The sequence below is a fragment of the Pleurodeles waltl genome, chromosome 7 (assembly GCF_031143425.1).
Source record: "Pleurodeles waltl isolate 20211129_DDA chromosome 7, aPleWal1.hap1.20221129, whole genome shotgun sequence".
Lineage (NCBI taxonomy): Eukaryota > Metazoa > Chordata > Amphibia > Caudata > Salamandridae > Pleurodeles > Pleurodeles waltl.
Genome location: NC_090446.1, coordinates 159275833 through 159292847, shown reverse-complemented (window position 1 = coordinate 159292847; position 17015 = coordinate 159275833). Strand labels below are relative to the sequence as shown.

The following is a 17015-nucleotide window of genomic DNA, read 5'->3' as shown; positions in this document are numbered from 1 at the left end:
GACGTCCATGAACATAGAAAAAGGACTCCCAGTAAACAGTGAAAAATCAACTATAGCGAAGACTGTTGGTACTACCGTCCACGTTCAAAGAAGTAAGACAAAGGAATTCTTATAGAATATAAACGAAAACGTCTGGAGCCAGCCACCAATGTTAATGGCCTATTTTATTATAATATTATGTAACCAACTCAAATAAACTCTTAGTAGACGATAGCACTCCATGAAGCAAATGGACTGAACTACTGTCCGAAGATATTGCAATAACCACCACCAATACCCAAGTTCAATGCCTACATATTCAGTTTAAAAATGTATGTATATCACAAAGATAATTCCAATCACTAACTCAAACAACTCATATGGCTATGACAAAGAAGTAGCAACCTGTTTATAAATATCACCAAATTTTAGAAAGAAGACATCCGAAGTTGCGTTCCCGAATACTATATGTATCGCACGCCCAACATCTCAGTAAACAACCAACAAAATTAACATATCTAAAACTGTACCCTAGATGAAATATTGCAAACATGTCGTAATTAAATAATTTGTGTTTGAGAATTTTAGTTGGTAGCACCAATGGTCCAAAACATCTCCAGAGCGTCCAAGTAATAATTGTTAAGTATATAAACAGTATCACAATAATGAAATCAAAGAAAAGTCTAATACATTGAAGTACAATTTGTACAAATTAAAGGAGAGTTAAACATTTCAATCTCTCAAAAAGAATTCCAATTCCCTATCAGAGTTGAGACCTGATTCTACAGCCCTCAGTCTCATGATCCATAGTGCCTCTTTTTTGCGTAAAGACAATTCCCTACTACCTCCCCTCAGACCTCTAGGTATATGTTCAATACCAAAAAATTCAAAACTTTTGTGAGCTGATTGTGCATCGCAAGTTGCAATATGTGCTATTATTGGATATCTTACATCATAATTTTTAAGTACTCTGACATGTTCCCCAATTCTGACCTTAAGTGGGCGTATGGTACTCCCTACATATATTCTAGTACATTTGCAACGTATAATGTATACAACATATGTAGTGTTATAGTCAATAGTCGAATTGATTGTAAAAGTTCTCCCACCAGTAGAGAATTGCTTGATCTTATGGCATGCCCAACGACATACACCACAACCGCCACATTTGAAAAAAACCAGTACCCCGGGAAGATAGCCAGGTCTTCTTGGAGACAGTAGAGGTAAAACTAGGACTCAAGATATTCTTCAGAGTCCTACCTTTCCGATATGATGTAAGTATCCTTTCTGATACTACATCTTTCAATGATTCATCTTGCCGTAATATATTCCAGTGTTTTATCATAAATTTCTTCAGGATCAAAGAGGCATTGTTGTAGTCTGTTATAAAACGAACCTTATTACCTTATTACAGTGTTCTACCACATTACAATGATCTTTAGTTTTCAAAGTGTCAGCCCTTACCAATTGTTTAGCTCGATATTGTGCCCTTTTGACTACCTTAATCGAGTATCCTCGTGCTTTGAATCTTCTACCCATGTCTTCCACAAGATCTAAAAATTCATTATCCACACTACAATTACGTCGTGCCCTAACCAATTCCCCAAAGGGTATTGATACCACCTGGTGTCTGGGGTGTGCACTTTTTGCATGAAGAATAGAATTGCATGCTGTAGCTTTACGAAATAATCTACTCTGAATTTTCCCGTTATCAATAAAAAGCTCCACATCCAAGAATTCAATACTCACAGAGCTAAAGTGATAAGTAAATTTCACATTCATGGAGTTTGAGTTTAAAAAGGTAAAAAATTCCCCCAATTTAAGCTCCCCACCAGTTCATATCAAGAAGCAGTCGTCTATATAGCGACCCCAATATAGTATGTAGGGTTGCCATTGAGTTGATTCTGGACCCCAAACCCATTTATGTTCAAACCATCCCATGAAGAGATTCACATAGGATGGAGAGAATTTGGAGCCCATCGCTACACCCCGTTTTTGTCGATACCAATCTCCATTAAACAGAAAAAAATTATTGGTAAGAATCAGATTAATCATCTCAGTTCACATTGTAGTGTGTTGCCAAAGACTCGCTGATCTTTTATTAAGGTAATATCGTATGGCCTCCAATCCTAATTCATGATTGATGCACGTATACAAAGATACCACATCCAATGTAACTAGTAACATATTATTTTCCCAGTCCATGTCACTCAAAATGCTAAGAATATGTGTAGTGTTCTTGATAAAAGATGGGAGATTGTTAACAATGGGTTGCAAAAAACAATCTACAAATTCAGAAAGTCTTTCAGTGGGGCCTAGTATACCAGACACTATTGGTCTACCAGGTGGGAAAGATAGTCCCTTGTGCACTTTTGGTAGTGTATAAAGACAAGGATATCTAGGATCATCCACCTTCAAGTAAAGATACTTGTCCTTGTTAAGTAGTAGTAGTAGTCCCAGGGACATCAAAGACTTCATCTTCCAGCACCTGGGATCTCTTGCTGAGAGTTCTGACTCACCAAGTGGTGGCAAATCCAGTTCCTGGACGCCTGGGAGTGAGTTCTGGTGTAACCAAAAAGAAACTAAGTACATCGATTCCAGAGTGAGTTCAGAAATGGCTCTGCTGTCCGACTCCGCACCACTGCCTACACCAGAGTCTTGCTCCCCACTGAGTGCAACAACCGCGACCGACACCGCTTCAGTGCCTCTGAAGTCCTAACACAGCATGAGTCCTGAGTGCCATGTCACCGACGTCCTTGACACCCGACTCCAACTTTGCACCTGTGGCCCCGTAGTGTAATCGTGACACTGTGATGTTGGCGCCTTGTGGCTTGACCTGCAGTATTTATCCATCCTTCCGGATGGTAAGGAGCCGACCCCTCACCCCTGATGTCGCATCACCACAACTGCAACCATAAGGAACCATCGCCTCACCTTCTCTGTCTCACAATAAGGAACGGATGCTTCACCTTCCGGAAGCAATAAGGAATAGACGCTTCACCAGCTCCAGCAACACCTCACCTTCCCGACTCCATGTAATGTCTTTGCTCCTGATCGTTATCAAAGGTATTGTATTGTATTGTATTGTAATAGTATTTATATAGCGCTTACTACCCCTCATGAGGCATTGAAGCGCTTTTCGGTGAGTAGCACGCTAGTCTGGAAACCAAAAAGGAATTTGTGGTGGATTAGTATAGGGAAATATGAGTACAATATTAGTTTGAGTTAATTTGAGCAGAGGATATGTGAGTTTGTTAGTTGGATTGACTAGAGTAATGGGGGGCTAGAGGAGGGAAGAATCCAGAAGTGTTAATTGGGAGTTTATAGGAATAGGTTGAGGCTTGGGATGAGTAAAGGAGAGATGGAGGAGGGAAGTCTGTGGAAAGGGTTAGGGTGATCATAGTAGCAGGAGTGGTTTTGGATGAGTCAAAGGTGAGATAAATGAGGGAGAATTTAGTAGGTTTGTTTGGGAGATCATGGTTGTAAACTGAGGTTTGGGGTGAGCTAGATGTGGTAGAGGAGGGAAGAGCTTAGGCAGGGTCATTTTGAAGATGAATGTAGTAGAATGGGAATTGTAGTTTTTTCATAATAGAGATGAACCATGGTAGAGGCCATTGGCACAATCCTGTTTGGATAGTACAAGAGAGATAGTAGCCTGTACCTTGTGTGGAAATCCGAGGTGGGGGAAGATGCGTTGCAGAGTCTTCAAGGTGATGAAGCTTGTTCGTGCTAATTTGTCCATTTGGCCATTCATTGTTAACTTGGAGTCCATGGTAATTCCAAGGTTTTTAACTTCCTTGGATACTTGAGGAGGTTGTCCGTGATAGTCAGGCGAGGCGCACAGTGGGTCATAATTTTTCCAGTCACCACATGTGAGTATTTCCATTTTGGAAGCATTTAGTTAGTAATGGCTCCAATGCATTTACTGATCAACGACTCAGAGGCACCTGAAGATTTGTGAGTTTTCAGTGCCTTTGGGGCATTCCAATTTAAGTAATATTTGTGTCATCTGCATAGTTGTAGCATGTGAGTTGAAAATCATTGATCAGTTCTGGTAATGACATCATGTAGATGTTGAAAAGCAAAGGTGAGATGAATGATCCTTGGGGGACTCCTGCTTTTCTGAGATAATGTTTGGACGAGAAGGGGGAGAATAGATAACATTAGGTTCGATGGCATCTGTCGCTGTAGATACGCATGTTCTGCAATAGCTCGCCATCTGGTGTTGGGCCGGAGTGTTACAAGTTGTTTTTCTTCGAAGAAGTCTTTCGAGTCACGGGACCGAGTGACTCCTCCTTTTGTCTCCATTGCGCATGGGCGTCGACTCCATCTTCGATTGTTTTTTTTCCGCCATCGGGTTCGGACGTGTTCCTGTCGCTCCGAGTTTCGGAACGGAAAATTAGCTAATTTCGGAAGATTTTTGTCGGTATTGTTGCGTTCGGGATCGGCGTACTTTGATTCCACACCGCATCGAAGATCGAAGAGCTCCGGTGCCCTTCGGGGTAGTTTTTCGATCCTCCGTCGGGGCCTAGTCGGCCCGACCGCGTGCTGAAGAACGCCGATGGAACGGACCCCGTTCCGTTTCTGCCCCAAATGCCACAATAAGTACCCTTACACAGACCAACACTTGGTCTGCAACCTGTGCCTGTCACCTGAGCACAGCGAAGACACCTGCGAGGCCTGTCGTGCGTTCCGGTCCCGAAAAACACTCCGAGACCGTCGAGCCAGAAGACTTCAGATGGCGTCCGCACCGACAGCCCAACGGGAGTTCGAGGAACAGGAAGAAGAAGGTACCTTCTCGATCCAAGACTCAGACTCCGAAGGATTCGACGATACACAAACCGTGAGTAAGACGTCGAAATCCACTCACAAGAACATTTACAAGGCCCAGGGGACGCCACTGCCACCAGGCCATGGCTCCACCCATAAATTCGGTGACCGCCCGTCGGCACCGAAAAAGGCCCAAACAGTGCCGAGATCGTCCGACTCCGGTCGAGACACCGGCACGCAGCCTTCTCGGGACCGAGAAAGTGCTGGAGACAAGCCTCGACACCGAGATGCCGGTGCCGACGCGGCTCGACGCCGAGACAGCGGCACCGAAACAGATCGACGCCGAGAGGTTTCGGCCCCGAAAAGGAAAAAAGTCACCTCGGAGCCGAAAAAACACGCAGACAAAGTTTCGATGCCGAAACAGACTGCAAGCGACCCAGCTTCAGGCTCTTATACAGAAAAGCACTCGCTAACCTCCCAAATGCAGAAGCATAGGTTTGAGGAAGAGCTACAAGCAACTGATGTGGACCATACGCAAAAGCGTATCTTCATTCAGCAGGGGACAGGAAAAATAAGCACCCTTCCCCCCATTAGGAGAAAGAGAAGGTTGGAGTTCCAGACGGAACAAACACCACAACCAAAAGTGGTGAAAAGAGTTACACCACCACCCTCTCCTCCGCCCGTGATTGACGTTTCACCAGCACAAACTCCTTCGCACTCCCCAGCTCACACCACCATGAGCCAGGGTGACCAAGATCAGGACGCATGGGACCTATATGACGCCCCAGTGTCAGATAACAGTCCGGAGGCATACCCTACAAAGCCATCTCCACCAGAAGACAGCACCGCGTACTCTCAAGTGGTGGCTAGAGCAGCACAATTTCACCACGTAAGCCTCCACTCAGAACAGGTCGAGGATGATTTCTTATTCAACACACTCTCCTCCACCCACAGCTCATACCAAAGCCTGCCTATGCTCCCTGGTATGCTCCGGCACGCAAAAGACATCTTTAAGGAGCCGGTCAAAAGTAGGGCAATCACACCAAGGGTGGAAAAAAAGTATAAGCCGCCTCCTACGGACCCGGTTTTCATCACTACACAGCTGCCACCAGACTCTGTCGTTGTAGGAGCAGCTAGGAAAAGGGCCAACTCTCACACATCTGGAGATGCACCACCCCCAGATAAAGAAAGCCGCAAGTTCGATGCAGCTGGTAAAAGAGTCGCAGCACAAGCTGCAAACCAGTGGCGCATCGCGAACTCCCAGGCACTACTTGCGCGCTATGACAGAGCCCACTGGGACGAGATGCAACATCTCATTGAACATCTGCCCAAGGACTTACAAAATAGGGCAAAACAAGTGGTTGAGGAGGGACAGACCATTTCCAACAACCAGATCCGCTCCTCCATGGACGCTGCAGATACAGCTGCACGGACAATTAATACATCTGTAACTATCAGAAGGCATGCATGGCTCCGAACGTCTGGATTTAAACCAGAGATTCAACAAGCAGTTCTCAATATGCCTTTTAATGAAAAAGAACTGTTCGGTCCAGAAGTGGACACAGCGATTGAGAAACTCAAAAAAGATACGGACACTGCCAAAGCCATGGGCGCACTCTACTCCCCGCAGAGCAGAGGGAATTACAGCACATTCCGTAAAACGCCCTTTCGAGGGGGGTTTCGAGGTCAAAGCACACAAGCCAGCACCTCACAAGCCACACCGTCCAGTTACCAGGGACAGTATAGAGGAGGTTTTCGGGGACAATATAGAGGAGGGCAATTCCCTAGAAATAGAGGAAGATTTCAAAGCCCCAAAGCCCCTACTACTAAACAGTGACTCACAGGTCACTCACCCCCTCCACACAACACCAGTGGGGGGAAGAATAGGCCATTATTACAAAGCATGGGAGGAAATCACTACAGACACTTGGGTTCTAGCAATTATCCAACATGGTTATTGCATAGAATTTCTACAATTCCCTCCAAACATACCACCAAAAGCACAAAATTTAACAACACACCATTCCAATCTCCTGGAGATAGAAGTGCAGGCACTATTGCGAAAGAATGCAATCGAATTAGTGCCAAACACACAAATAAACACAGGAGTTTACTCACTGTACTTTCTGATACCAAAGAAGGACAAAACACTGAGACCAATCCTAGACCTCAGAGTAGTGAACACTTTCATCAAATCAGACCACTTCCACATGGTCACACTACAAGAAGTATTGCCATTGCTAAAACTACACGACTACATGGCAACTTTAGACCTCAAGGATGCTTATTTCCATATACCAATACACCCATCGCACAGGAAATACCTAAGGTTTGTATTCAAAGGAATACATTACCAATTCAAGGTACTGCCTTTCGGATTAACAACCGCACCAAGAGTCTTTACCAAATGTCTAGCGGTAGTCGCTGCACACATAAGAAGGCAGCAAATACATGTGTTCCCATATTTGGACGACTGGCTAATCAAGGCCCATTCGTTCAAACAGTGCTCAAATCACACAAATCAGATCATACAAACCCTCTTCAAACTAGGGTTCACCGTCAATTTCACAAAATCCAAAATTCTGCCACGCAAAGTACAACAATACCTGGGAGCCATAATAGACACATCAAAAGGAGTAGCCACTCCAAGTCCACAAAGAATTCAAAATTTCAACACCATCATACAACGCATGTATCCAACACAAAAGATACAGGCAAAGATGGTATTACAACTCCTAGGCATGATATCATCATGCATAGCCATTGTCCCAAACGCAAGACTGCACATGAGGCCCTTACAACAATGCCTAGCATCACAGTGGTCTCAAGCACAGGGTCACCTTTTAGATCTGGTGTTAATAGACCGCCAAACTTACCTCTCGCTTCTGTGGTGGAACAACATAAATTTAAACAAGGGGCGGCCTTTCCAAGACCCAGTGCCACAATACGTAATAACAACAGATGCTTCCATGACAGGGTGGGGAGCACACCTCGGTCAACACAGCATACAAGGACAATGGAACGTACATCAAACAAAACTGCATATCAATCACCTAGAACTTCTAGCAGTTTTTCAAGCACTAAAAGCTTTCCAACCAATAATAGTTCACAAATACATTCTCGTCAAAACAGACAACATGACAACAATGTATTATCTAAACAAGCAGGGGGGACGCACTCCACGCAGTTAAGCCTGCTAGCACAAAAGATTTGGCATTGGGCAATTCACAACCAAATTCGCCTAATTGCACAGTTTATACCAGGGATACAAAATCAACTCGCAGACAATCTCTCTCGAGATCACCAACAGGTCCACGAATGGGAAATTCACCCCCAAATTCTGAACACTTATTTCAAACTCTGGGGAACACCTCAGATAGACTTGTTTGCGACAAGTGAGAACGCAAAATGCCAAAACTTCACATCCAGATACCCACACAAACAATCCCAAGGCAATGCCCTATGGATGAACTGGTCAGGGATATTTGCTTACGCTTTTCCTCCTCTCCCTCTCCTTCCTTACCTGGTAAACAAACTCAGTCAAAGCAAACTCAAACTCATATTGATAGCACCAACTTGGGCAAGGCAACCCTGGTACACAACGCTACTAGACCTATCAGTGGTACCCTGCATCAAATTGCCCAACAGGCCAGATCTGTTGACACAGCACAACCAAAAGATCAGACACCCAGATCCAGCATCGCTGAATCTAGCAATCTGGCTCCTGAAATCCTAGAATTCGGGCACTTACAACTTACCCAAGAATGTATGGAAGTCATAAAACAAGCAAGAAGGCCATCCATCAGGCACTGCTATGCAAGTAAATGGAAGAGGTTTGTTTGCTACTGCCATATTAATCAAATACAACCATTACACACAACTCCAGAACATGTAGTGGGTTACTTGCTTCACTTACAAAAATCTAACCTAGCTTTCTCTTCCATTAAGATTCACCTTGCAGCAATATCTGCATACCTGCAGACTACCTATTCAACTTCCCTATATACAATACCAGTCATTAAAGCATTCATGGAGGGCCTTAGGAGAATTATACCACCAAGAACACTACCTGTTCCTTCATGGAACCTAAATGTTGTCCTAACTAGACTTATGGGTCCACCTTTTGAACCCATGCACTCCTGCGACATACAGTTCCTAACCTGGAAGGTGGCATTTCTCATCGCCATTACTTCCCTGAGAAGAGTAAGCGAGATTCAGGCGTTTACTATACAGGAACCTTTTATACAACTACACAAAAATAAAGTCGTCCTAAGGACCAATCCTAAATTTTTGCCAAAGGTTATTTCACCGTTCCATCTAAATCAAACAGTGGAACTTCCAGTGTTCTTTCCACAGCCAGATACCGTAGCTGAAAGGGCACTACATACATTAGATGTCAAAAGAGCATTGATGTATTACATTGACAGAACAAAAAACATCAGAAAGACTAAACAACTCTTTATTGCATTTCAAAAACCTCATGCAGGAAACCCAATTTCAAAACAAGGTATAGCCAGATGGATAGTTAAATGCATCCAAATCTGCTACCTTAAAGCTAAACGACAGCTGCCCATTACACCAAGGGCACACTCAACCAGAAAGAAAGGTGCTACCATGGCCTTTCTAGGAAACATCCCAATGCAAGAAATATGTAAGGCAGCCACATGGTCTACGCCTCACACATTCACCAAGCACTACTGTGTAGACGTGTTATCCGCACAACAAGCCACAGTAGGTCAAGCCGTATTAAGGACATTATTTCAGACTACTTCCACTCCTACAGGCTGATCCACCGCTTTTGGGGAAATAACTGCTTACTAGTCTATGCAGAACATGCGTATCTACAGCGACAGATGCCATCGAACTGAAAATGTCACTTACCCAGTGTACATCTGTTCGTGGCATCAGTCGCAGTAGATTCGCATGTGCCCACCCGCCTCCCCGGAAGCCTGTAGCAGTTTGGAAGTTACCTTCAATTATTTATATATGTATCATCTCAACCTTAAATAGGTGCATACTTAGTCACTCCATTGCATGGGCACTATTACTACAATTCAACTCCTACCTCACCCTCTGCGGGGAAAAACAATCGAAGATGGAGTCGACGCCCATGCGCAATGGAGACAAAAGGAGGAGTCACTCGGTCCCGTGACTCGAAAGACTTCTTCGAAGAAAAACAACTTGTAACACTCCGGCCCAACACCAGATGGCGAGCTATTGCAGAACATGCGAATCTACTGCGACTGATGCCACGAACAGATGTACACTGGGTAAGTGACATTTTCATTCTGTTTTGAAGGTAGGATGTAATCCAGTCGAGAGCAGTCCCTTCTATGGCGGCTTTGTGGAGTCCTTGAATTAGGGTGTCATGGTCAACAGTATCAAAGGCAGCTGAGAGGTCCAAGAGAAGTAGTTTAGCAACTCCATTGCGGTCAGCTGTGTTTTTAAGATCATCCCAGATTGCTATGAGTACAGATTCAGTGCCTCTTCCTGGGCGGAATCCAGTTTGATAGTCTGAAAGTGTGGAATTGTTTTCAATGACTTGTGACATTTAGGCGAATGCTGCTCTTTCTGTCAGTTTGCCCAGGAAAGGTCCATTTGTGATTGGTCTGTAGTCGTTGGGGTCTAGGGGTCTAGGTTTGTTTTCTTTAGTAACGGGCATATGTATGCCTTTTTAGGTCTTCATGAAAAGGTCCTGTAGTTTAAGAGTTATTGATGATTCTTCTTACAGGTGTGGCAGCAGAAGTAGATAAAAGAATGTACTTGAAGATGTATGGTGGACAAGGGTCAGAAGGGCAACCGGAAGGCCAGCTTGCTTTGACCAAATCCATAAATTCACCTTGTGATATTTGTTTGAAGGAGTGCAGAGGCAGGGTTGGTTTATTGTTGGAGGGGATTTTAGGAAAGTTGTTGGTTTCTTCTGTTTTTAAATAGGAGTCCAATGTCTTTGCCTTGGTTGTGTAATGAGTTGCCAATTTTTTTTGTGAAATCTTGAGTAGTGAGATGACTTCCTTCCATGCATTTAGGTTTTTAAAATTAATTGAAAATTTATAAAAATTTTGGTTGCAGATCTAGCATTTAGAATTCTGTCTGAGTAGTACTTTTTCTTAGCTTTTTTGATATGTATATTCTGTCAAGTTTGTGTAGCTCAAGTTTGTCTTGAATGTTGTTTGTTTTCAGCCTGATCTGTTGCAATCTTCTGATTTGTTGCTTTTTTCTTTTTAAGTTCTGTGTTTCTCCAAGATGTTGTTTTGCTTTTGTCCTATTTAGTTTTATTGAGTGGTATTAGGATAGCGAAAGCTTCCTGTAGCCACTCGTTAAGTTTTGGAACAGAGTTAATTGTATCTAGATCTGTTTTGGCTGTTAGTTGTGTTTCTAAGTCTTTAAAATTGAGTTTGCTTCTAGGTCGATAGATGCATGTATGAAAGTTTCTATGGGGTGTGTTGATTTGTGGTGGTTTATGTTGGATGGTGGTCTGACTATGTGATTGGCGTGATGCTGTGAATGGTAATTAGTTCTGGCTTTGCAGAAATGATATCTAGGATGTATCCAGCGATGTGTGTGGGATTGTGTACAATCTGATGTAGGTTCAATGCGACTAGGCCTGTAGTGATAGCTTTTGGATGGCGCATGTTGGGTTTGGCAAACCAAATGTTTAGGTCCCCATGAATGCATAGGTTTGGTATAATGTCAGAAAGTTTGAGACTGTATCTAGAAAAGTGTCTTGGAATGTTGAGTTGTTACAGTGCCTGGGGTTCGTGCGACTCCATGAATGGCCCGCACTCCCTCATGCGTGACATCAGACTATTGGGAACGTCTATGTCAAGATGTTGTAATAGCCCTTGTTGGGGCTACTGTGTTTCTAAGCACTTTACTTGGACCTAATGTTTAAAAATGTTTATCTTTGCTTGTGTATGTTGGATTTTTGTTATTTTTGTCTTGTTTTACTCATATAAATTATTTTCGGTGTGGAGTTCGTTTGTAGTGTTTTCACTGTGTTAGTGTGTGTGTACAAATACTTTACACATTGCCTCTGAAATAAGCCAGACTGCTCGTGCCAAGGTAGCATGGGGGTGAGCAGGGGTTTCCTTAGCTGTGTGGCTCCCTACCCTGACTAGCCTGAGGGCCCTGCTTTTACAGGTGCAAACAACTGCCAACTAGAGATCCCAATCTCTAACAGAGACCCACATTGAGAGTGGCCTAGCTGTCCTGTTTTTGCCCTTTTCTGGACAACCAAGATACAAAGGAGTCTCTGACCCTCGCAACTTGCACCTCAAAACACCTCTGCACCCGAGACCTACAGCCTGAGTCCGAGGGAGTAGACTGTGCCCACGGGGTCCTGAGTCCCTCAGAAGCTGAGTCCACCTTTGGATTTGACGAGACTGCTCTCCTAGTTGCTGCCCTCAGCCTCTTTCCGCAGGAACCCAAAACCACAAGGTTCTTCAACGGGGCGACCCGATGTTTCAAAGCCCCACTGTACATGAGCCCCACAACCAGAGTTCAAGTGGACCGACTGTGTCCCTGTGTGCACAAGACCCTCAAGACCTAAGCAGCCCTTTGGGTTCAGCTGGACTGATCACTGAGTCCCCACTTGCAGTCCCTTTTCAACCGGACTGTTTTCCCTTTAAAGTGAATGGGACACCCAACACTGTAACCCACCTCTGCACCCAGACTTCTGAGTGCTTACCAAAGTGACCTGGTTTTGCTGCCCCGACCTTGCCCCATACTCACCTTAACTCCAGAAGACTAGTCCTGTAAATTGTTGCCAAATGCTGAGTGCAGTATATGTTTTTCCCCATATATAACATTGCTGCTTTAAGCCCACAGTCTAAGCGTATTTTTTTGTGGCTTGAAAATTGATAACTCGAGAAGTACTTACCCGTTTGTGGTGATCTTGGTGTCTAAATTAATATAAAAATTAGTTTTACTTGTATAAATTGGTGTTGAATTTCTTTGAGTTTGTGTCTCTCTTACTGACTGTGTGCAATAAATGCTTAACACTATCCTCTGATAAGCCCAACTGCTCACCCGCACAACCACAACAAAGATCTTTTAGGGCTATTATTTTAACCCCTGTCAACCGGTAAAGGTCGCCCTGTACTATCTGCATAGTGTGCCCTTACATTGGTACACTGCATAGATAGCTAGCTTCCTGCTGCCGACTTCAAGCCCTGTAGTGCCTGTCATCGACAGTTGTCATGACAGCCCTTTATCTTGTTTGCCTCTGATGCTTGAGAGCGACTATGACTCGAAGACCGTTGCTCCATGCACCCCAAGGCCTTTAGGGAGCAATCCCTCAAGCTCCTTGCTGCTCGACGTGTGACGCAGGAAAGGTCTCAATCCTAATTGAGAGGAAGGTCCTGGGATCGGTTGTGGAGATCAAGATCTTGTTGACACTCAGTCATCCAGTAGTAAGTCCCACAACAAAAAGAAGAACAAGAAGTCAGAGGTCTTCGACTTCACCCCATCTGTCGTGGCCTTCAAATGAGACCAAGGAACGTCGTCCTTTGAGTCCTGCTCTGCGTTTGAGCCTGCTCCTGGGACGTCTCTGCACCTCCCTGAGTTTCCAGGAGCTGACACAACACCCCCAACTCCATGAGCTATATGAGGCCATGCACCGCATATTTGGGAAGCCCATGTCTTTGGGACCTTGTAGGCTCAAGAGGGGCCCCTCCTGGTTCCCCAACAGCGATTCCATCCTTGGTTCCAGTTTCACCCCTCGGATCCATGGATGGTTCCAGACGGGCACCAGTTGTACCACCTTGACCTTTTCCATTGCCAGTCCCGAAGTTGATGCTTCCGGCGCCCTCCGGTGGTGCTATCCCCATTCTCATTCCCAGCGGAGCCAGAGGGGCATCGTCTGACGCAGACTCAGACGCTGACTGGAGGTATGCCTCCCAGGTCATAGTCTGAGCCCTCTTCCCATGGGGTAGGACTTGGGAAAGATTGGGAAGGGTTGCTAGAACATGAGGAATACCAGCCCCTGGATCAAGATGCAAACTGGTGTGAGGGCTGGTGGAGGCCAGAAGACTGGATACTTCCTCAGATACTGGCATTCTTGCTCCCCCTACGGTGACTTTGGAGGAGGGAGCATCATTTGCTGTGGTTGTGAGTAGGGCGGCTGAGGTCCTGGACTTGCAGTTGCCCCCGGTGGCAGTCAAGACAGACGTCTTGACCCCCTCTGAGTACTTCTTCCTTTTAATGAAGCTGTTATGGATGTCCTGCTTGGGACTTGGTCCAAGCACAGCACAGGAGCTACTGTGAGCAGGGCGATTGCCCACCGCCACTGCCCCGTTCCAGGGGACATCCAGTTCTTCGTGCAACATCCTACCTTGTAGAGCTTGGTCATCCAAGCTTTCACTCCCTATGTAAATCCTGGTGTATTCCCTACCACCACCCCAATAAAGAATCCAAGAGGCTGGACACCTTAGTCAAGAAAATGTTTTCTTCCACCAGCCTGGAATTGCAGTCCGTGAGCGCTGCATGCCTTTTGGGCCGTTACTCTTGTGCTCTATGGAATTTGTTTGCACAGGTGCCCCACATGGTTCCGGACTAGGCCCGAGCCATACTTTCCCAAGCTGTTGCTGACAGGAGAGATTGCAGCTAACTTTATGATCAGATGTGAACTGGATACCACAGCCTCACTTGGCAGAGCGGTTTCATCGACGGTGGCCTTACAGTGCCATGCCTTGCTGAGAACTGGCTTTTCCAGGAATGTCAAAGCATCACTTATGGACATGTCCTTTGATGGTTTTATTCTCTTCAGAGACACAACAGACTCATCACTGGATTGTTTTCAAGGATAACAGAGCTATGGCCAGGTCCTTGGGCCTTTCTATGGGCCCTTGCCAACCCCAGTCTGCCTTTCGCTCTTTTCATGTCCAGGGAAAGGGATAACAGCAGCGTCTTCACCCACCCAGCCACCATATCTGCCAAGCTTCCCAGCCTCTGCGTGTTCGAGAACTCAGTACCCGCATACATTGTAGGGTCGGCAGGCAGATGTCAGGCCATTTAACACACACCTTCCAGCCCCCCCCCCCCCCCCCCCCCCCACACAAACCCAGGCATCCTCTGCCACCAGACCTCCTTAGTTCGGCTTCCACTGGGAGGCAGGATATGCTATCACCTGTCCAACTAAAGGTCTATAACATCAGTCCGATGTGTTCTTTAGATTGTGTGAATGGGCTTGTCCCTCCCCTCCGTAACCTTTCCTTCCCTTGCCACCCAATTGTGACAGGCAGAGAAAGGACCATCTCACGTTACTCCTCCAGGAGGCCAGGAGGTGATGGCTCTCTTGGCCAAGGAGAGGGTGGAGACGCCAGAAGTAGATCATGGCTGCTTTTCCCACTACTTTCTGGTGCCCAAGAAGGAAGGAGGCCTGCACCCTCAATTACTTACTGAAGGAGAGGTTCAAAATGGTCACGCTTGCTCAAGTCCTGTCTGCCCTCTACCCAAGAGACTTGGATGGTAGTGTTGGACTTGTAGAACGCATATTTCTACTTTCCGGTCCTGCCTGTCCACAGATCACAGTAGGCCACACAACTTTCAGTTTGCCCTATTTCCTTTTGCCCTATCAGCACCCCTCAGGTGCTCATCAAGGTGATGGTGGGGTTTGCAGCTCATCTGAAGGAGTCTGGGGTGCGAGTCTTCCCATATCTCATCTACTAGTAGTTGAAAGCAGGCTCGCCCCAGGCTGTTGTCTCCTACCTCCAGACTATGACGGACCTCCTGCACTCACTGGCAAAAGTCACACCTGACCCCCTTCTCAGATGCTCCCTTTCATCTGAGCTCTTCTGGACACCTTGCAGTTTCGGGCTTCTCCTCCCGAAAGGTGCGTCCAGGATATACAGACTGTGATACAGATATTTCAGCCTCTATCCTGGATTTAGGTGAGACTGACTCTGTGGCTACTGGGAATCATGCTCTCCTGCTTCCTGCTGTTGCACATGCCTATTGGCATATGCATGCCTTGCAGTGGAACCTGAAATTACAGTGGGCATAACATGACGGCAATCCCTCAGACATGGTCCAGATCTCAGAGAGAACAGCAAAAGACCTGCGGTGGTGGCTAACAAAATGCGATGGAGTCAGTGGCAGACCCCTTCTCTTCCCAACCAGATCGGACAGTAGTGACATATTTGTCAATCTTCCGATGGGGCAGCCATCTGGGAGAGGTGGAGATCAGAGGTCTCTGGCAGAAGCTGGACTCCATATCAACCTGTTGGAGCTCCAAGCGATCTGGCTACCATTAAAAGCATTTCTTCCCTCAAAAGGAAGATAGTGCAGGTGTTCACGCACAGTACCACCGCCATGTGGTACTGCAACAAGGCAGAGCGGTGTGGGGTCTTGGACCCTTTTCAAGAGGTTCTGTGCCTCTGGACTTGGCTGGAACAGCAGGAGATAACCCTGGTGGTTCAACACGTGGCAAGTTCTCAACGTCAGAGCGACAAACTCAGCCATTGACACCTAGCAGATGACGAATAATGTCTCCATCCGGAGGTGGCAAAAGGTCTCTTTCAGCAATTGGGAGAGCCTTGGTCAGATCTGTTAGCCTCTGAAGAGAATGCGCAGCTCTCAGCAGTTTTTTGCATTCAAGTTTCCTAGGTAGCTATCGCTCGGAGAAGCTTTTCGCCTCTAGTGGAGCTCAGGCCTCCTGTATGCCATTCCATCCATACCACTTCTGACTAGAGTTCTCAAGAAGACCAAGAACTATCGGGCCCAAGTAATCCTTGTGGCTCTAGACTGGGCCCGGAGAGTCTGGTACCCCGAGCTTCTGAAAAGGAGCATTGATCTTCCAATCAGGCTGCCCCTTTGGGAGGATCTTCTGTCACACCAGCAGGGGAGGGTTCTCCACCCAAACCTGTCAACGCTCTGCCGTCTTGTGTGGAGATTGAGCGGCAACAGTTGACAGCCTTCATCATTCCGTAGTCTGTAAGTCTGTAATGTTATTCTGGCAGCCCGGCGTCCCTACACCAAGACAATGTGTGCTTGCCTATGACAAAAAAAATTAAATTATTGTACAGAAAAGTCTATCGACCCTCTTTCTGCATCTCTTTCTGATAGTCTTTCTGGTATTTTTCTTTTCATTCTTCCCGTTCCCAGCAGGGCTCTGCTCTGGGTACTCTTCAGTGCTATCTTTCTTCACTGTCTGCATTCCTGCGGCTGCCGGACCAAACTTCTCTCTTTAAGTCCCCTATTGTAAATAGATTTCTTAAAGGACTTGTTCATATGTTTCTCCCTTCAGCATTCATTATGCCTCAGTGGGA

The 17015-nt window shown here is 45.8% G+C and overlaps 1 protein-coding gene across 1 annotated transcript in view; it reads left to right on the top strand.

The window, feature by feature from the left end:
• The window catches only part of ARFGEF2 (ARF guanine nucleotide exchange factor 2), a 557551-nt gene that overhangs the window by 355222 nt on the left and 185314 nt on the right, over positions 1-17015 (top strand). The window lies entirely within an intron of this gene.